Source organism: Adiantum capillus-veneris, chromosome 1 (assembly GCF_014529385.1).
Source record: "Adiantum capillus-veneris isolate H3 chromosome 1, ASM1452938v2, whole genome shotgun sequence".
NCBI classification, from domain to species: Eukaryota; Viridiplantae; Streptophyta; class Polypodiopsida; order Polypodiales; family Pteridaceae; genus Adiantum; species Adiantum capillus-veneris.
In genome coordinates this window covers 40541821-40563796 of record NC_140931.1, presented here as the reverse complement: position 1 = coordinate 40563796, position 21976 = coordinate 40541821, and positions in this window count along the sequence as shown.

Here is a 21976-nt window from a genome sequence, read left to right as displayed (position 1 = left end):
TCTGGACGTAGTCGGATCTCTCTCTTCTCACCTCACTTGAGGACCACCAATTTTTCTACTTGGATTGAGAGGAAGGAATAAGATAAACAATATTCAATCTATGGAAATCGTGAGGATTAAGATAGAGGATAGAGAGAGTGAAATGTGAAGAAGAAGATCAAGTTTTGACAAACTTAATTAGGGTTTTGGACATGGCTTCTCTTGGAGAGGTGTATGCGTCTGTGTGTGAAAGAGGCTTTGGCTATGGCTTTCTCAAGCTGACTCTCAAGTTTACACCTTGAGAAATGAAGGAGAGAAGTGTAAAATGACAAGATAAGCCCTCGTTTAATGCACATTTTAGAAAAGTGCCTTCACTTGTATTGGTAGTTTATCTTCCTTATTGAAAAGTTCTTTCTACTAATTATCTTTCTTTTCAAAGCTTCCGCAACAAATTACTTAGTCACCTTATCCTTATTATCTTCTCTTTTCCTTTATCCTTACCTTCTTATTTCCCTTTATCCTTATCTTTTTTCTTTATGCTATTTTTCTTGAGATGAAAAGTTAATTTCTCATGGATTGGTTAGGCCCATGTTCCCATGGTGTAAACTGAAATCATTTTGCGAGTAGACTAGGGTTCTTGGATTTAGCTTGAATTTATTTGATTATTTTTATTATTATTATAATTTTCTTTTTCTTTTTCTTCTTTTAAGTCGGTGACTTAGATGTGTTGGCCATGCGTAAAGGCTAGATGAAGGCCCTTACACAACTTTCCACCCTCTTCATCTAGCCTTTGAAAGTATAACCTTAACTTTGACAAATGATCAACAATGGAATTGTAACACCCAACATCATCCATAAAAACTCTGATGAGCTTACACAAGTATGGCCCAAACAACTTATTCATCCACAATCTTGAAATGTTGCATAAACATTCATCCCAAATTTAGGCATCGTGCGGTAGGCAAAGGACCCCCCTAGTGAGATGAAAGTGGTTCTCAATTGGTCCTCCAAGTCAATGCCAATGTGGAAATACCATGAAAAGCCATACATAATGGAATACCTCTCATGGTCTACTACTTGGTTCAAAATTTCATCCTTGAATGACAAAGGATAGTGATTTTGCTTTGTAGTAGTATTCAGCGGCTAATGATCTACACATACTCTCCATTTTTCATTTTTTAATGGCATAATAACAATAGGTGAAACCCACTCAGCCTCCTTTACCGGATAGATAATACCTGCCTCAAGTAGCTTATTGATCTCTTGCCACAAAGCCTCCTTTTGAATATCTCCCAATCTTTGCAGCAAGTTGTGATCTTGGCTTGTATTACTTTTTGAGTAGAATCTGATGCTCCACCCCTTTAGCTCCCTATAGGTCTTTGTACTATGTATCAAACAAATTTGTGTATGACACACAACTCCAAATACCCTCGTTTTTTTGATTGGTAAGATATTCGCCAAGCATGCCTTCTATTTTTGTCACATCCAAACCACAAACTGGAGCAAGCATACCTTTTTGGGAATTGAGGTAGTCCATTGTAACTCTGAAGAGATCTGTCTCTAGATTTAGAAGGCCTTTTTCACTCTTTTCCTCTTCTTCGATGCTCGTCAAGCCCTCATCATAGGTTGATTCTATTTCATACTCATAATTGGTGCTCGGATTCCCTCCATCACCTTCTACCACATGATGAAAGTGGCTCTCCCTGGTCTTCAAATAAAGCACCACCTGCCCACTATTTTCTCGATTGGGCAATGTAAAAACCCCTTTCTCCCAATTGTACTTGGCTCCCATTGCAAGCAAACATGGCCTCCCCAAGATGACAGGTAAGCATTCTCACCTACTTTCATCCCCGGGGTGCCCACCTCAAAACATTTAAGTATAGCAAGTGAGTTCATCTAGAGAGGGTTTTTTATATACCAAAGAGTTACAAAATTACATGTATAAGAGGGGTTTTAAATAATTGCAAAAAAAGATATAGGTTTATGAAGGAAAATAGGTCTTATCATAATAACTAATATCTAATTCTCCTAAATGATTTTCTCATGTTAAACTATTAATTTAACATGGGGAAGTACCAAGGGAGAAAAGACTAGAATATTGGTTAAGCTGGACAATTGGTCACAGTAGTGATCCAAAGGAGCGAAAATAGGGATCCAAAGGGGGGACCATCTCTCAAAAGAGCAATGTGCAAAAATGGGCTTCAACGATCCTAAGGTTTAGCCCATTAAGACTTCCAAAATGCTAAGGTTCCAAAATTCAAAGGTTAGGTCCAATGGTCAAGACCTAGGGAAAATTGGATGCTTATGTGAAAACCATACACACACTCTAGCAAGCTCCCCTTACACAAAGGGAATACGGGACACATGTCAACTCCCTAGCCCAATTGCCCCCAAGGTGCATTCAAATCCTATTGGATGGTCATAGAGGCGGACCAATGAGGATTAGGCTAGAGTACATCTATTTTAACTCATTTAAAAACACTTGATAAAAGAACCAATAGGAATTAAGATCTCTAGAAGACTATTGGACAGTCTCCCAAGGGGTCCAATGAGCATTCAGCAGCCCAATGGCTTGCCTGATTCCTATTGTCCAGAAGACTAAGGGGTCCAATGAGAGTTTAGTTGCATTAATTAAATACATAAAGCTCTCCCAAAAGGGGAAAGGTGGACACATGTCACAAGGCTATCACTTATGCTTTTAAATTATCATTGGCTAAGCTTTGCAGGGTCCAATGGGATGCCAGCATGAGTAAAATGCAAGAGGGGTCAACCAAGAGAGAGGAGGCTGATTTTGGAAGGCATTATCACACACACACAATCTCATGTGTGCAGTAAAGAAGAATATCTCCTTCTCAAGCTTTAATGGAAAGCTCATCATCTACTCCAAGATTGTGAGAAGGGAGGCTTACACCAACAACTCTTGGCTTTGTGATGCAAATTCAACCAAGATGCAAGCTACAATGCATGTTCATCTCCTCTACCGTGCTACTTACTAAGCTATTATGAGTGATTATGTGAGGAGACGTATTTATTTCTCGTAAGAATACTCCTTATTCCTCTCGATCTACTCTCATAGCCCGCAAGCTCTCACCATCTTTGAAGGTGTATGAGGTCTTGGGTCTGAGACCGTGAGGGAATTGATGTTGTGTTTTATAAGTGTGAGCTTGGTGCTGAAGCTTCCATATTCATTGCACCATCAAGTTATTGAAGGAACACAAATTATTGTATCGTAAAATTTCTCCCTTGATGGCAGAAACCTATAATACAAAACCTTTTGGAGGCGGGACCGGCTCCATGTAAATCAGGTCCTCAATTGTTGTCAATAGCCTAATTTCTCTCTCTTTTTGAAGTATTGTTCATGCCTATCTAACTAGGTGTTATGCTTGTGTTTCTATCTCCATCCAAGCACTCTTGATATGTTATTAGGAGTCTATTCTAATGAATTTCTCACTATGTCTATGCTATTTTCCGCTACACACAAGTTACTAGACCATTAAATGTTACACTGGTATCAGAGCACAAGGTTTCTCTTTTCTTGCTCAAGAAGGGAGTTCCTCAAGATAACTATAAATGGTTGGTATTAATAATTATAATTGAGTAAGTAGAATAGGTATTTTTCAACCTTGCACTGTTCCTGCTTCTTGCAGATAACGGGGCATCACCGTCGAGAGCTATAAGTATTAATAGTGGAGTCCTACAGGGCTTGCCTACGGCGTAACCACTATTGAGCTATTAGAAGCTTGACAGGAGCTGATAATGTTTTGGTTTTGAAAGACCCTCTGTTCTATTCCTTGCAATTAATTATATTCAAGCCATGGGTATAGGAGCTTGAGTGCTTTTCTAAAGGGGTAAAGAGGAGAAGCAACTAGGTCTTGAAGTGCCAAAGTACACCTTAAAAAATTTACACCTAAAAGTTGTTAGAATGGCTAACAATACTAAAGAGAGTGAAATTAATGTTGATAGCTTTCATTTTGCCAATGAGCAGGCTACTAATGATGCCCCTATGCTTGTTAACTACCTTTTTCTAGGCTTCAACAACAATCCATCCCTCCAAAGTGAAGTACAACAACAACTATGTGCTCATGGGATTCTCCAAAATCCCCACCAAGAAGAGAATCTATAAAACCCTCCTTGTGAGACTTCCAAAAGAGGCCTCTCTTCGATAAGGGAAGAAGAGGAGGATCTATACGAAGGGCTCAAAAATCTACTCCTTGACAACGCATCTCCTTCCCAAAGGAGAACTCAAGTTTCAATGGTAGAGCCCCCATCCAAAGAGCGAGAAAGAAGTGAGTCTCCTGTCACCTCGGTGGGGATGGTCCCATGAAGACGGAGGGAAAAATGCTCTCCAACACCCCTTAAATGGACAAGACCATCGCAAACTTATCCACACCAATTCAAAGAGGGACGATAGAAAACAAGAGAAGATAAAGGCGAGAAAGAGGTCACCCTCTTCTCCATCTTCTTCATCCTCTTCCTTTCATGAAAAACGTGATGGTGTAGACAAGGAGGAACAAGGGAAGAAAAAGGCGAGAAATAGGTCACCCTCTTCTCCATCCTCCTCAAATTCTTCCTCCTAGGCTAAAGAAAGTGATGGTGCAACTTTCAAACCACCAAAAAGAAGAGGCCATAGAAAATCCTATGCCACATGGAAGAGGTTTTCCAAGCTCAAGAAGCTCAAAGAGGGATGAAAGAACATCTCTTTGCTTACCTACGATGGAACCTTTAGTGATACGGACAAAGTCTTGGCCTTCATCCAACAATTGGATGTTGCGTTTGGAGATGGGGGACTTCACAGAGTCCTCTAAGCTATTCCATGTAGCTATCCATTTCAAAAAGTCTGCTAGGAAATAGTGGTCTAGACCGCGGGCAAACAGTGAAGATCCAAAAACATGGAAAGCTTTAAGAGCTTCCATCATGAAGTAATTTTTGGCTACCGATGCCAAAGACAGAGTACTCACCAAATGGCGAAGCTTGAAGCTCTCTGCCTACGAATCTATTCACAAATATGTAGAAAAGTTTTGGGACTTACATCTCAAAGCCAATATCTTCAAAAAGATGGATTTTGGAGAGTAAAAACAACAATTTTGTGTGGGTCTAACTAAAGATATGGTGGAGTATGTCAACTCCCAAAGGCCATGCACGATATCTGTGCTCATACACCATACCATGGTGTCTTCACAAATCAATTTCCAACAAGGGGCTAAGATAAATCTTAAGCCCTTGGAGAACAAGGACCGTAATAATGAGCCTAAGGGGAAGGACGCTGTCCAAAAGTCTCATAAAGACAATGCCAACAACAACAAAGCTAAGGAGAAGGGAGTTTATAAAGGCAAAAATAACCTCTATCCTGAAGAGCTTGAGCGTTATCATAAAGATAACTGATGTTTCAATTGCAGGAAGCAAGGGTATGGCTATCGTGCCTGCCTCCACAAGAATACAGGTAATGAGCCTTCTAGAGCTACCTTGGTCAAAATCCAAGAAGAGGATTCTCACCACAAAGGATTTGCTCTATGCCATGCTTGGGGAAAGGTAAGAGGACATGATGCTTTTATTCTCTTTGACCTTGCTTCTACTCACAATTTCATATCCATAGAGTTGGCCACCAAGCTAGGCATCTAAGCCTATGAGATGAGAGATGTCCTACCCGCCAATGGTGCTTTCAAGGGGCAAGAAGCTTCAGTCACTCCCTTAATTGGGAAATTGAGGCTCCATGTCCAAAGCTATGTGGACAAACATGACTTTTTTATCTCTCCTCTCAAGCATGAGGATGTAATCCTAGGGGCACCATGGTTTGATCGCATGGCTGCCAATGTTAAATTTCCTAAAAGGAAAATCTACTTTAGGTTCAAGGAAAAAGATATGTACATAGATGCTAAGGTGTTGGGTAACACCATACCCACTGTACATACGCTGTTAGGAGTTTCTGAAAAGAAGTGATTGCACATATTTAAATACACATGCATGGTGCATCGAATAAAGAATTGCCCATTTTCCAGAGCCATGTGGTTACGTGGGGCCCACATGTGTACAAGTAGGACAGCGTATAAGTAGTGAGGCGGTCCGAGGCGAGCAACAAGAGAGGCAACCTCTAAACACCCCTCAAGGCTCCCGTGCTGCTCAATTGGGTTGGGGCAACCACAAGCACAACAAAACAACCAACCCACAGCCAAAACCCAACTTCACAAAGGGCACCACCTAGTTTAAAAGCAAACTAGGACGCAAAAAAAGGAATGTCGGCTTGAGTAACGAAAACGGGAGGTCATTTCATCCTTAAACTCAATATTTCCAAAAATAGATTAACATACACCAATTGCTTGAAGTTGATTGATAAAGGCTTTTTCAAGTTTTTTACTTGTGTTGCGTTAAGATCAGATACCGTCCAGTGGGCAGAGAATCGTTAGAGAAACCCAAAATCAAGTAAGGACTTTACACTAGCTCTAACACCAACTGAACACTCTCACGCACTAAAACACAAGAGAGAGAGAGAAAGATGGTGTACAACTTAGCTTCAACCTTATGTTTTTCACAAGAAGGCACCTAGAGCTTGCGGATTCAAGTGACAAGATTTGGTTATAGCATCACTAGCACATTGTCTTAGGGTTATGGGAGCCCTCACCATCCACGCTTTTACAATGGTAGCGAGAAAACAATAGCCAATGAATCACAAGGACAAGAAACAAAACAACAAACATCAATGAAACAAGTCACCTTATGAAGCTGAATGAGTTTGTCAAGCCAAATTCGAGGAGAAGTGTGAGCCTTTGGACATGAAATTGCACCCAAAACTACCAATTCATTGATGTTGGGGTAGATACAATAATGGTAGAAAGAATATCTTCTACTCGTACTCACACAACTAGCTCAAGATTTTCTATGCACCAAAGTGATGGTGTATAGAAAGATTTCTCTCTCCTTACAACCAAGATAGAACTGGCGTGTGCTACGCTCAATCTAGTGTGCAATGGTGTAGAGGTTCCTTTTACAAGGAGAGATGGTTCTATTTATAGGTTTTTGGAAGATTTGATTAGGATTAGTTCTAATCAATTTTATTGACAAAACAAGAGATAAGGAAATATTTTGATGTTTTTAAATGGGAGTGGGTCTTCCTTATTCTTTAAGCCACATGGATGTGGGCTCAAGGGGGAGAATTATTGAGAGTGAGATGAGTAACTTGGAGGTGCCTACTCTAGTAGATAGTAGAGGGTGCAATTTACAAGAAGGGTTAGTTGTTAGTGATCACTAGAAAATTTTAGTGGCATATTTACAAAAGTGATGATGACTTGATTGTCAAGGAACCAAGGGTGAATGAGGTGGATGAACTCTTGAGATTGATCAAACCTCTAAGAATTATGGACTCACCCTTATGAAGATGACCGCCGGTTCTTCTTCTTCTTCTACTTCTGCTTATTGCGTTGCCTTCACAGTTGATCTACACGATGAAGATGAGGATTATTGATGAAAAAACTGTCATTTGTATGCAAGGATAAAGTGCTAAGAATTCATTCCTTTTAGAGGAGTTAACATGAAATTGTAATTTGGGGGTAGTAGAGAACGATATGAGAGCATATGTGTATGTTGAAGGCTATGGTGGTAAGAGGGGAAGGAGAGATGGTGAATAAGGTGAGAGGGCATGAAAATCTTTACATTTGAAAGGATGATGGAGAGGGATGAGTGTGTATGTGGGTGGGAGTGTGAAAATGTGAAAGAAGAGTGAGAGGATCCTTGTGTGCATAGAGTGGGAAGACTCGGTCGCACCCAACAATTCACCAAAATTCGTGCTTTTCTCCAAAAATACTAAAATATTTATGTAAAATAATTCAGCTCACGAGCTTCATTTTGTATGTTGACAACTTTTGCTGATTCCGATGATAGAAGGGTGCAAAAGTTTTCCCAAAAAGCTGTGTATTGTGGGACTGCAAAGGTGCTTATGTGGGACCCTTTTTGGTTGAATTCTTCTTATAAATCCAAAGGTGCGCCCCCCATGAGCCATGCCATGACCTAAGGAATCCAATTGGCCCTTTCCACATGCATGGATGATGAATTTTAAAGAATAAAAAACAATTGCACATGATAGACCTAGTGCTTGGATTTTTCCTAGCCCTTGTCTTTATGAGCACATGGTGTATGGAAAAAAATATGTGCAGGACCCATGAAGGAATGTCATGATAGGAGTATTTTTATTTATTTTTTGGGTGAAAGAGGAAAATATGCAAGCAAGAAAATATCTAGTGAAAGTGAGTGACAGTGTAGAAACAAATTTTGACTTCCGCGAGGGTGCGGGATGAAATGCATGGGTTTATTTTGTAAAAATAAATATTATGGGGTATGTACACACTAACATAGAAATATTTCATGCCGTGAAAGGATGCAAAGAGATTTAGAAAAAATGCACACTTAGGAATATATATATTCATATAAATACAAAAAATTTGAAAAAAAACCCTTTATACTTAGGTCCTTTATTTGATAGAAAATATTTATATGTAAAGAGGACCGAAATATTATAAATTTATTTTTTTGTCTCCTAGCTCAATGACTCGGTCAATGATTTGATAAAACAAATGTGATAAAAAACCTAAATGCACGCACACTATTTACAATGAAAAAGCGAGCCTAGTCATTGTGCTAGGGTGTTTCTTTGGGGTGAAGTGGCTTCTTAAAACATTTTATGAGAGCCGAAAAAACGGCTATCATTTAGGACTCCCCTAGATGATGGTACATTCATGTAACATCAAAAGGCATATCTTCCAATGAGAGTGTTTTTTGATCCTTCGTGATATTTGGTGCCTTAATCGAATCTTCATATTGTAGTACGAAGCTCAAAGACTTACATGGTATTGTAGCTGTTTGTTGCTCTTATAGATCCTCTGGTAGAACTCCACTCAAGTAAGGCTTTAACCGATACCCATTCACCTTCTTGGGGTGCTCCTTGCCATCCAAATCCATGAGTTGATAGTAGCATGAACAGTAGGCCTTCTTTACAATGTAGGGACCCTGCCATCTAGTATTGAACTTCACATCAAAGCGATTGTCAAGGCGATTATCGTACCTTAGTACCAAATCTCCTTCCTTGATCCCTTTGTCTTTCACCTTTTTATCGAGCTTGTCCTTTATTTGCGTAGCCTTTCTTTATAGCACTCATAAGCCGCCTCCCGTTTCCATTCTAGTTCTGCAAGGGTGAGAAGTGGATCTTCCCATGCTGCTTCTTCGCCTTGTGCCACCTTACCATGAAATCGCATCGTTGGGATGTTGAGCTCGATGGGTTGCAAATCTTCTTGACCATAGACTAGGTGGAAGGGTGTGAAGTTTTTTTCTTCCTTGTAAGTAGTTCGATAGGCCCACAATGCTCCATCCAAGAAGTCATCCCATAGCTTTGTCTTGTTCTTTACCATCTTTTGGATGATTCCTGCAATGATGCCATTAGCCTTATCTACCAAACCATTTGATTGAGGATAGTAGGGTGTGCTATGCCAATGTAGAATGTGAAGCTCATCACAAACTTCTGTGAGCAAGCCCTTCCTAAATCCTGGACCATTATCAGAAACAATCTCCAAAGGTGTGCCAAATCTGCAACAAATGTGAGTGTACACAAACTTGCTAACTTTCCTCTCATTTACTCTTGCCACACTTTGAACTTCTACCCACCTAGTCATGTAGTCTATGGCCACCAAGATATAAAATTTTTCATTTTTAGTCCTGGGCAATGGACCCATAGCATCAATGCCCCATTTTCAAACGGACCATTTGACTAACTGACGTGGACGATGTAACAGACGCTTGTTTCCATTAATTTGACAATGGTGGCAGCTTTTACACTAATGTTGAACATCAATGTGCAAGCTTGGCCAAACATACCCGGCAAGAAAAATCTTTTTCGCAGTGAGTTCCTGTGCAAAATGACCACCACACATTTCCTCATGCAAACCTTCAAGAATGGCTGGAATCTCCTTGGTTGTCAGTATTCTCTTGCAAACTTGATCTTTTCCTCTTTGGTAGAGGGCACCTTCCAAAAACAAATACAAACTCGCCTTCTTAATGAGCCTCCTCTTTTGAGCCTTTGTGAAGCCTTCTGGAAACTTTCCCTCTAAAATGTAGCTCGCAATGGGAGCCAATGACTCCATCCCCTGGTACCTTGGTTGTTTAATCACTGTTGCTGCCATGATGACCTTCACTTCACCTTCAACACATGCAACTGCTTTTTGGGCAAGCAAACCAGTATCTTCATTTTATTTCCTAGGAATATTATACAATTATACTTCTTCAAATTGATTGAAGAGTTTACGGATGGCATGAACCTTTTGCCTTAGCCTTTCATTCTTACAAGCCCAAATACCTAGAATTTGATTCACAATGAGAAGTGCATCCCCTTTTACCATGAGACATTGTATACCTTGGCCAATGCACATCTTCAAACCATGAAGTAGTGTGTCGTATTCTGCTTCATTGTTGCTAGTTGAACCTGGTAGATTGACCTTCTCTTTCATGACCACCTCTCCACTTGGGTTGAGCAATACTAGCCCTCCCCCTGCTTTTCTAGTGGCTCGTCAAAAAGCTCCATCAAAGAATAAGGTAAAAGCATTAGGAATACTTTTAGGTGGTGGCAATGGTAGGGTTTTTACTTCAGGCACCTTTATTTCCTTCTCATGTACCTTATAAGTGAGAATCCCTGCCAATTGTGCACGCACACTATCTTCTACCTTGAAAGAGTATTGAAACTCTTGCAACTCCATAATCCACGTTGACATCCTAGTACTAAGATTCATTTGAGATGACACCCAATGGAATAAATTTTCTGCAGTGAGAATTACAAAAGGTTTTGGTAGCCAGTAGGATCTAAACTTTCTCAGTGCAAACATGAGAGAAAGCATCATGAGTTCTGCCTCCGTGTTAGCAGTTGGACACACCCTACGGAGAATGATTGCTCGGCGGAATATTATTTTTTGTAATTATTCTTTATTTGAGAAAACCGTCATTCACCCTTGTAAATAGTGGGGCTTGCAGAAGCTTCAAGATTGTATCCCATTTTTTACATTTAGATTGAGTAGATGGTTAAATTGGAACATTAGGGTTTGAGATTGTATGGTATTTATACCACTTTTGACCTTAATGAAAAAAAACCTTTGTCATTTAAAAAAAAGTTATGTCTGTGTGAGTGAACATACTGTGTACGAGAGAGAGTGAGAGGTTCATCTTGACGCTACGCGCGCACCGGTGGTCGGAATCGAGTGTGGAGAAGTGAAGCGTGTTTCCCCAGATGAGAGCTACGCGCCAATACGTACATTGCGGGTGTACGGTCTGGTTTTGCGAACTCGACCCACGAGCTATATCTGGTGATTCGGTGAGCATGCGTTGTTTGTTTTCGCATTTCAGCATATCCACGCGTTCGCATTGAGTAGAGCTACACATTAGGCACTTTAGTTTTTGGAAACGACGACCTACAAATTTCGACCAGACGTCCAACGTGATTTTGCACCAGGTCTTTAGGGTTGGGATTTTGGTTCATGGGCCTTAGTGACAACAACCTATTAGTGTTAATAGGGTCTCCTTCAAGTTCTGTGGCGTTTCAAGAACGTTTGATGGGTATTTGGCTCTTGGAAGCGTTGTAGGAAATCTCCTCTTATGCACTCCTGAAGGCTGTAGCTTATACATTGGGTAGAGACCTCTGTAGGAATGAGTCGAGAGTCGGTCGAGTGTAGGTTGACACCCTGTGCTTGCTTCCATGCGCCTGCAGGTCGAGCTTCTTCCTTTGCTGACAAATCTTGTTAGGTGAGTTCTCACTGTACTGACGTCCGTCGCGACGTATCCGCCAACATTGGGACCGTTGCTGGGGACGAAAACCCTTGTTTAAGGCATAAACATTTAGAATAGACAAAGCACAGAAATAAGAATGGAACTGGAACAGGAACAAAATACAAAAATTGACAACATACTAAATCCGCCATAACTTCCGCCTTCACATTCCCAAGAAGATACTGAACATCAGTTACATAGTTCGATAAGATTAAATGGGCAACGCCCTTTCCCAAGACACCTCTTGGAATCCCAAAAGTACAAAGGTTCACATTCCAACTTCCATTAAGTAAAACATCCCAAAATTCCTAGGCTTAACACCTGGCATAGGTCAGTGGGGCTAGAGCCACAGGCTGACCTGGACCCACAATCCCTTGATCAGACAACCTTCTCCCCAGCATCTCCTTCTGTATCTGCCTTTTCTGCTGCAAAATCCAAATCCGCTTTCTTTTCCGCTTCTACTTCCACTTCCTTTTTCACTTCTGAATCCGCTCCTCTTGCTACAATCCAATCAGGTCCCATAACATCACTGCTCAACTCTGCTGTCCACTTACTCACCGCCCCTGCATTCACTTCAATCTCTTTACCCTTTTCCTTTAACTCCTGAATCTCTGCCATTAATTTTTCATTTTTCACCTTCAATTCCTCATTATCCCTCCTTACACTTTCTTTTCCTGCCAGCTGAAACCAATTTTTGAATCTGTCCGTCGACACCTCCATGTGTTCCCTCCAAATCCTTGTAGCTTTATTCCACATCTCTTGTGTATACTCCAACACTTCTTACTTTAGAACATTCGCATCTGAATCTGCAACCAAAATACATGTCATTCCTTGGTTTTGCAATGCGGCTTTCTCCATATCTATCAACGGAGTCAATCTATTGATCAGGAAAATATTCTCAGTGGTCATTTCCACCACTCTATCTCCCAGTTCTTTGAATTGGTCATCCACTATAGCTTTTAGTCCATTTGCCCACTTAGTAAAATCCTCTGCTACACTCAGGACTTCTACATTTCTCGCCATAGCTTCTGCTGTAATCCGTCTCACTTCCTCCTGCAGTCTTTCTTTGTTTGATCTCTCCTGAAACAACTGCATCGGAACCTTCTGCATTTTCCACTCTTTGATAGCACTTCATTTATGCTCCATTTTCTCAGCTTCCATCACCCTCAGAGCTGCATCTTGATTCTGCATGAAGTCATTTAGTTGAGTCAAACTGCTAGCTGCCTCTTCCACAGAAAAAATTCCCTTATGCTCATAACTGTCAGTGCTCCCTGATTTTACTTTAAAACTGTCCAAAGCAGTTTTCTCAACATCTCCACCCATTCCTTTCATGAACAACGTTACCTTCTTGCCCTTGGACTCCGATTTCTTCGATTCTGACTCCATTGTGAAACTATTCGGCTTTGAATCCGATTCTTCCAAACCCTTTCAAGACACTTTGAACGGTGATTTATCTTTTTCAATTATTGGAGAGCCCAATAACAATTTCCTTCTCTTGCTTCCATATGCTATGCCCTCTTCTTTAGCCACACCTACCACTGGTGTCTTCAAAACTGTTGCTACTGCCGAAACCTTCAAAACATACTCGAAAATTGCAGCCAAAAGGTCCTACTCTGCCCACTATTGATGTCGGACGTCGGTCTCTTTTTTGAGTTAACTGCATCCGATCATAAAGAACTGATCCCCAATCCACTTTAATGCATCTTTCCGCCTGAAACAAAGGAGCAGAAGCCTCCTTGGACATGTAGGCAGTCTTCTGAAGGATACATACTTTTTCCAAATACCAAAACAAATTTGAAGCTCTGTTTCCACCCGCATTCTTCACCATGTAGTATGCCTTCGTGCCTACAGGATTTCTGAATTCCCCTTTCATCTGGGAATCGGTCAGCTTCCTCACCTTGGCGGACATAGCTAGACAGGGAACCTTGAAGACTTTGGACACCAGCTTTGGTGTCAAACGCACATCCACAGTAATCATTCCATCACTTTTGTTTATCATACTCCACTGTTGCATGAAAATTCATACAGACCGATTCGCTTTAATCATACTTGGGTTTTCGCTTCATCAGGCTCGAAAGCTGCCACTGCCATCTCCACGCTGCCCTGATCACTCAGAGCTTCTGCCTCATCGCTTTCCACCTCTATTGGCTCTTCTTGTTGCCGCGCTTTAAACAACTCCTCCATCGCCGTCTTCATGGACCTAGTATTCGGCATCGCTTCTATTGCATCCTCTTGGCATACCTGCCATGAGTTTGACCTTAATATTCTCTGAAAACATGTCGCCCTTCTCACCCAACTTAACACTCACTAAACTGCCACACTCACACACTTGGATGTGATCCTCACCTCCTCTCACCACCTTACTCTTATGATGATGAAAATTCTCCTCGATTTGAGCACGCCATGCAGGACTCGCCAAAAAATTATGTTTCCTTAAGTGAGTCACATCAGCACTAAGCAAATTTTTTGCCTTAAAATGAGAACCCCTACTTATTAGTACCTTTGTACCCTTTTGTTCAATTCCAATCCTCCAACTTTCCACTTTCAAGACTTCAAATCCGTCAGTCCGATTTTTGATTTCCATTCTGCAATCCGAATTCCGAATCCCAAAACCCTTGACAAATTTTGAATTGCTAGAAAAAATTGGCAATTCTGCCTCTGAACATTCCACTACAACTCCCAAAACACCAATTGTCAACAGTTTACTGTCAATATCCTCAGCCCTATTGACCATCCACTTGGGAACCTCAGGCACTTTCCCAAAAAATTCTTCAATCTGAATCCATTCACTGGTTTCACAAGCTTTGTTCCAAAGACATTTTTCAGCAAAAATGTTCCTTGAACCTGTTTTGATTCAATCTGATAAGGTCTCAAATATCTCAGCTTCAGCTTTCTTGGATGTGGTCCCAATTTAGAACTGTATAAAATCACCCAATCCCCTTTCTAAAAAATTTTGAATTTCACCTTCCTGGACATCCATGCTTGTCTCCTCTTTTGCCGGATTTCCACCAAATAGGCACTCTGAATTCTATCCTCTTTTAATTTAAGCGGTTCCTTCTGTCTATAAGGAATTGATTCCTCCGGACTTAACTTATGCTGAACTGACAATCTCGAACTTGGAATTACATATTCCATTGGCACCACAGCTTCAATCCCAAAAACCAATTTGGAAGGTGTCATTCCAGTTGACACCTTAAAAGCTGTCCTAAAAGCCCATAGTGCTGAATCCAACTTGTTATCCCAATCCGATTTGTTTTCTGACACAATCTTCTTCAAAATTCTCACCAACACTTTATTAGATCTTTCTGCCTGCCCATTTTCTTGAGGATGATATGGGGTAGATTTCTTATGCAAAATCATATGTCTGGATGTCAACTTCTGAATCACAGAATTCAAAAAATGTGTTCCTTGATCCGGCACCAACTCAATAGGACATCTGAATCTTGTCATAATGTTTTTATATAGAAACCTTGCTACACTTGCTGCTTTATTATCTCTCAAAGCCACTGCTTCCACCCATTTGGTAGCATAATTTGTTGCCACAAGAATGTATCTGGAACTTTTCCTCTTTGCCCTTGGTTTTATTGGACCTACAAAATCCATTCCCCACTTTTGAGATGGTTCTAATGGCAATACTGGATGATCCTGCATCCTGTCCCCTTGTGTAGGCTACCCTCTGACATTGAACACATTCCTTGGCAAAACCATATGCATCCTTCAATAACAAAGGCCACCAAAGTCCAGCTTGTAAAATTTTCCGACCTATAATTTTCCTTGAGAAATGTCCTCTAGTAGAGATGATCCCCAATGTGCCTCCTGCAACACTGTGTTCTGCTCTGCATCCGGAACACATCGTTTTATAATCTGATCTGCTCCTCTTCTATATAATGCTCCAGCTATAATTAGAAATGGTCTGCTCCTCAATGCAAACTTCTTCCTCTGATCCGGAGACATTGTTGAAGGTAATACTCCATCTATCAGGAACTGAACCATCTCATCATACCAATTGTCAAAAAATTTTCCTTCCACTCGGAACAAATCCGCATCAGCAATTTATCCGATACTCCTGGTAATTCCTCCTTATGTTTCAATCTACTGAGGTAATCCGCCACTGCATGCTCAGTTCCTAGAGTATGAACAACTATGTAATCAAATTCTTGCAACATGAGCATCCACCTTGCTAATCTGCCTTCCAGTTTTGGCTTCTTTACCAAAAACAATAAAGTGTGATGATCCAAATGAAAAACCACTTTGTTCCCCAATAGATAATGTCGGATTTTTTCCAAAGAAAAAATCATTCCCAAATCTTCCCTTTCCATGACTATGTAATTCTTCTCCGGTGCTCTCAACATTCTACTAGTATAATAAACTGGTCTGAACCATCCCTTAATCTTCTCCTGCATTAAAACAGCTCCTACTGCCATGTCGAAAGCATCAACATACACATGAAACTGCAATTCCCAATTTGGCGGTTGAAGTATAGGTGAAACCACCAACATCTTTTTGATAATCTGAAAAGCCTTCTCTTGAGCTTCTCCCCAAACAAATTCCACTTCCTTCTTAGTCAAATGACTAAGTGGTGCGCTCACATCCGCCAAATACCGTAAATACCTACCATGCCATTTGATCTGTCCAACAAACCACATCACTGCCTTTAAATTTTCTGGAGCTACAGGTTTCTGAATGGCACTGATCTTGTCCCCATCAATCGATATGCCTTCTTGAGAGATGATATGCCCCAACAATTTTCCCTTCTATACTGCTATTGCACACTTCTGGGGATTAAGTGACATCCGAAACATCCTACATCTTTCAAAACACTTCCTCAAATATTCCAAATGCCTGATATGCTGTTCCAAATATTCCTCAAATCATCCATAAAAATCCTCATGAAATCTGTCAAATGTGACTCCAAGGTTTTAAAAGTTTCCTTAGAAAACGATGGTGGTCCATTCTTGAATCCAAAGCTCATTACTGTATATGAAAAAGCTCCCCATTCTGTGATAAAAGCAGTTTTTTCAATATCCTCCTTAGCCATTGTTATTTGATTGAACTTGAAAATCCGTCAAGAAAAGTGTACATCTCATGTCCCGCTACATCATCCAAAACTAAATCAATAAAAGGCAATGGAAATGGATCTGCAACTATTGCTGCATTCAATTTTTTGTAATCCACACAAACCCTTAACTTCCCCGACTTCTTGGGTACCACTACAATTGGTGACAACCATTCCGCCTGATCCACTCGCACTATAAACCCTGCATTCAGCAATTTATCCAATTCCTCTTTCACCTGCTTGGCATAATTTGGATTCATCCTATATCTTTGCTGAATCAGTGGAAAAACATCCGTTTTCAAATTTATATGATGCTTATATACTTGAGGATCCATGCCTTTCAAATCAGAATAATCCCATGCAAAGACATCAATATATTCCAACAGTAATTCCTTCAAATCCTCCTTGAAGCCTTCTTCCAAATGAACACTAACTCTTACCATCTTCGGATGATCCTCCATTCCAAAATTCATATCCTTTACTCGAGAAACTTTCTGTATCATCTTATCATACAGAGCTTCCGCTCTCTGAATTGCCTCCTTTGGCTCCAATTCGGAATCTTCAATCACAGTTTCCTCTCGGATTTCCTTCTCTTCTAAATTTTCCTGTTCCACACCATCTATTGATAGTCGTTTTTCGGCTTTCCATAATTTCCATAGTAAGCTACCTCACCCTATCAAATCACTCAAACATTTTGGTTATCCCTACCATTTCACTGTACATAGGTGTGTGTGAGTTAGGGACTTTCTCCATATTTTCTTAAAAAACCTCAATTAGCTAGTCATTGGGCTAGTTGAGCCAAAAAAATAAAAAATATAAAAAATATAAGTATATTATGGCCCATTTGTTGTGTAAATATTTCACTTTATATAGGGCCTAAATAAAAGATTTTTTAATAATTATTTTGGTATTTATTTAAATATTTCTACCTATGGTGTGTTATTTATGCTATGTACATTGACTCACCATTACCATATTTTTCTTACCATTTTGCATACTCTTTATTCCATATAAAAATAATTTCATGCAAGCTTCTCTTATTTTTGGTGTAACTCCATCCCAACAAAAATCCAAAAAAACTAGTTCTAGTTATGTGTATATTTTTTCACTATTGTGATTTTTTCCTTCCTACATCTATTCTCTATTACTCTCATAAATTAGACCACCAAAAATATTCATCTTTTTATGGTAGACTTATAATCAGAGAGATTTATTTTGACCCCTTTATATTTTTTCCACCTATATTATTTATATTTGACATATACATATTTTTTTAGACCCTTCAATATTTGATTTTCTTAGTTGTACTATTCACTTGTATCATGATCTCAATAATATCTTCAATTATAGACCTACCAAATAAGGTCAATGGTATGTGGCATACATGCATGCACCATGGGGGTCACACTCTTGGAGGTATTCAAAAGAATCTTCCAAACAAGGACCTCACAAGGACTTTGTGCAGTGGAAAAAAACAGTCGGTTTTGCTGAATTTTTAAAGATCACATGCTCCCCGAATTTGAAAAGGTGATACAAACAAAAGTTGTAGCTTGTGGGCTGAACTTTTACCTCAACTTTTTCCATATTTTTTTGAGCTACGAGCTGTGAGCTATGATTTTATTGGTGGACCCCAGTTTGCCCATGCTATGCAACCACACTCCCTCTTCCACTTTATCATTTTCCTCTTTCACATACACTTCTCCACTCATCATCCCCACCTCTCTCACCACTCCTCTCTGCACCCTACTCACCTTCTTCTCAACCTTGATGAATAAGAGAAACCATGGTGAACTCATGTCTCCTCTAGGTGGTGCCCCAAACTTGTGTAGGGTTAGGTTGCGGGTTTGTGTGTGTGTTTGTTGTTTTTTCCAACCCCATCCCAATTGAGAAGCACGGGAGCCTAGAAGGGTGCTTAGAGGCCACTCTTCTTGTTGTCCGCCCCGGACCGCCTCACTATATTCCCCTGCAACTGATCAATTCCCAAACTGTTCTCTTTTTCTATATATTTGTCAATGATCCACTCCACATCTACCTCAAATACCGGAACAATTGTTGGATTTGCTGCCAAGAAATATGCTTCTTCATCATCCTCCAATCCTTCAGACATGTTAATTGCTTGTGCCAACATTGGCTTCGTCTCTTCTAACAATTCCTTCTTCAGCCCCATTGGTAATGTGACTTCTCTCCTTCCTTTCTTAACCGTCACTTCATTATTTCCCCAATCTTGTTTCAGCTTAGCCGTGCGAAACCATGGCCTCCCCAACAACGTAGAGTTGGTATTTTTTGAATCCTTCATCCTGATGACTACAAAATTTACCATAAAGTGAAATCCATGAATAATAATTCCTTGCCTTCTTAACATCCCCACTGGTTGAACTCTGCTCTGATAAGCCATACGCACTTGAAATGGATCTGGTTCCAACCTGACATCTTGCATCCTTAGAAATTCCGATTCCAAAAGTATGTTGACCCTTGATCCACCATCCAATAGTACATCTGAAAGTTTGCTGTTATTAAATTCCAATGAGAGTGTTGGTACTGAAAAATCCACATCCTCCGAGCTAATCTGACAACTCTGAAATGTCTGCTGCACCTCCTTTATACTCGGAACAATCTTTGTCCTTCGCATCACTGTATATAGTCTATCTCTGAAAACTGGAACTAATGACAATAACTGATCCAATGTAAAATGTATAGAGGAATTAGTTAACTTCTCAAACAAAGCATCCATCCTTTCTCTTTCCTTCTCCTCCTTTTTTACTCCTTTATCCTTTGATTTAAGCTTACTCTCCTGTTGATCCTTTTCCATCAAATCTTCAGCTACTTCATCCCGAATCTCCTTCTGCTCCTCCCAATCCAGTGGAGGTTTCAACCTTGCTTTGGACCTTGTTGTCACTAATACATCTACTTCCTCTTGCAAACATTTAGAACAATCTCATTATGACTGACAATCCATAGAAACTTCATTCACCCCTTGATCCTGAAATGATTCTACTACTATCAAACTGCTTCCAGGCTCTTTGTTTGCTTCAATTGACTGTACTGGTGGTGCTGGCAACTTCGGCACTTGACCTCTTGGATGTTGTTGATTCCCCCTTGATAATTCCAAACCGGCTGATTCCATCCTTGTGGTTGTGGCTGCCAATTCTTCCACCGCTGCTCCTGATCCCAATTTCCCCCCCATGGGGGTCTTGAATTCTACCATCCTCCAAATCTTGGTCCTCCGTCCGAATTGAAATTTCCTCTAAATGGTGGTCCCCTTTTTGATCTCCACCCTGAATATGATTGTTGCCTTTGCCATCCTTGATTACTGAACATCCCCTGTCTTCCTCCTGTCTCTGGAAACACCCCATGAGTTTGAGGTCCTTGTTGCTGTAACTTCTGTTGAATCCTTTTAGGTACCACACCTCTGAAATTTGGATTAAACCAACATTCCTTTGTCCAATGCCCATCCTTAACACAAATTTCACAGCTTTCTACACTCTCAACTTATTCAATTTCTTTGCTACCAATTTTTCCAATCTATCCTCTTTCTCTTTGGACTTTTTCTTCAACTTCTTCTTGCCTTTCTTCTTCTTATCCTCATCTTCATCTGAATCCGAATCCTCATTGGAATCCTCTTCACTATCTGAATCCGTTTCTATATCTGAATCAGTATCAGTTTCCAAATCGAAATCTCTGTCTAAATCCAAATTATCTGACCTCTTCTTTTTCTTCGACCTACCTTTCTTCTTTTCTTTAGATGACCTCTTGGCTGCTTTCCCATGAGAGACCCCAAACCTTTTCTCTGCTCTTTGAGCTGTTTACACTAATGCTTGTAATCCACCTACAACATCAACTCCAACAACAGCATTCTTCAAATCCTTCCTTAATCCATTCAAAAAATATCTAGCAAGCATTTCATTAGTTGGATTTTCTTGAGCAAACAACCTTCTCACATATTGGTTAAACTTTTGTGCATAATCCTCAACAAACATTTTCCTTTGTTTCACTTTCCTAAGCTTGGTCAACACATCATGTGGAGTCTTTTCCTTTCTGAACCTATTCAAAAATGCTGCTTTCAATCCATCATAATCAGCAAAATGACCTGCTAGAAAATTACTGAACCACTGCATAGCCTTCCCATCCAAAGTAGCCTCAAACTGGTGCATCTTAGCCTGGGCATCGTACACTCCGGCAAATCCTCTGGCCTGCCATCTTGTCTCGTATTGAGATATGTGGCAATCGGGGTCTTCTTTTGACTTTCTCGAAAAGGTCCGAAATTTGACGTGCATATCCTGTCTAGCCGCAGCCATATTTGTAGGTCCACTTGTTTGTATAGAATTTCCTGCACTAGTACTTCCCAACAGATCAAAAATCAATCTCCTTCATGCCACTAATGCATGTTGAATAACTGCAACCGCAAATAGACGTGGAAATATATCCCGTTCTTCATTCAGTACTTCTTCTTCCCATCTATTACTCACATAATCCTCTACGCCATCCAAATCCTCCACAGTATCATCTGAATCTTCCCCTATAGAAACTCGGTGCATCCCAGGATAATCCAAAATTTCCTGCAATTCCGAACGCTGACCATCTCGCGTATACAGCTGCCGAAACCGCCTAGAAACTGACCTTGTCCAATACGGGAATATATCCTCCTCCGCTTCCTCCAGAGTGCAACCAACTACCCATGCCAACTCACACCATTCTGAACATCCTCCCTCCATTTCTACAACACTCGCTCCTACAAGAGAAACTTGAATCCATCCATGCTACATCACACATACACCGTGATCGCCAAGTGTTTAAGGCATAAACATTCAGAATAGACAAAGTACAGAAATCAGAATGGAACTAGAACTGGAACAGAATATAGAAATTGACAACATACTAAATCCGCCATAACTTTCGCCTTCCATTCCCAAGAAGATACTGAACATCAGTTACATAGTTCAATAAGATTAAATGGGCAACGCCCTTTCCAAAAACACCTCTTGGAATCCCAAAAGTTCACATTCCAACTTCCATTAAGTAAAACATCCCAAAATTCCTAAGCTTAACAACCCTAGGTAGGTGACCTAGACTAGACCTTGAGGATATGGATTCTCTGGCTTGATAGAGTCTCGTTTTACATTTAGATAGGATCAGAGGGTGGAGGACTCTCTA